Source organism: Trachymyrmex septentrionalis, unplaced genomic scaffold (assembly GCF_001594115.1).
Source record: "Trachymyrmex septentrionalis isolate Tsep2-gDNA-1 unplaced genomic scaffold, Tsep1.0 scaffold16, whole genome shotgun sequence".
Taxonomy (NCBI): Eukaryota; Metazoa; Arthropoda; class Insecta; order Hymenoptera; family Formicidae; genus Trachymyrmex; species Trachymyrmex septentrionalis.
Window position 1 is genome coordinate 2,842,815 of NW_017304758.1, and position 763 is coordinate 2,843,577.

Here is a 763-nt window from a genome sequence, read left to right on the forward strand (position 1 = left end):
ATTTTGCGTATATATATATTGTATATTATATAATATTTTCAGTTTTATAATGTAATTTTTTTGTAATATGTTATGTATAATATAAACTAAATTGTATAAAAAATAATGTAAGCAATAAAAATGTAAAGAAATATACTATAAAATGGGGTAACTTCAGTCCTTATTTTGTAATTCTTACAATTAACGATAGTAACTGTAAATAACTTTATATATTGTAGTCGACCAGATTTCATACTTAAAAAACTACGTAACGACAATATAACGACGTCGACACTGTCATTAAGAGTTATAGAATAAAAGCCTTTGTCCTAAAAACTTTGACACAAATTATAAAAATACATATGCAATATATATGTCCAAAATCATGATATAAGACTCTTAAAACTTCTTTAAGACAAGTCGATCAATTCTTTATAACATTACCTTTTTAAGATGTCATATATCCAAATTTTGCATGTATTATCAAAAGTTGGACTAAATTTATTCTGATTTTGGACGAAAATTATCCCATTTTATGGTATTGTAAAGGAAAGAGGACTGCCGATCGGATGACAGGGGATGTGGTGAAGAGTCTCTTTAAATTAACTTGTTTTTCTAAATTATATGAAAAACGTATATGCGTAATTTGAGTATATATATATACAATATAATATATTTTACAATTTTTTTGTATTTTATATTTTCCATTTTTTTTGTAAAGTATGTGTTGGTTTAAAAGTTAAAGAAAAAAAAGGAATATATATATATATATATATATATATAT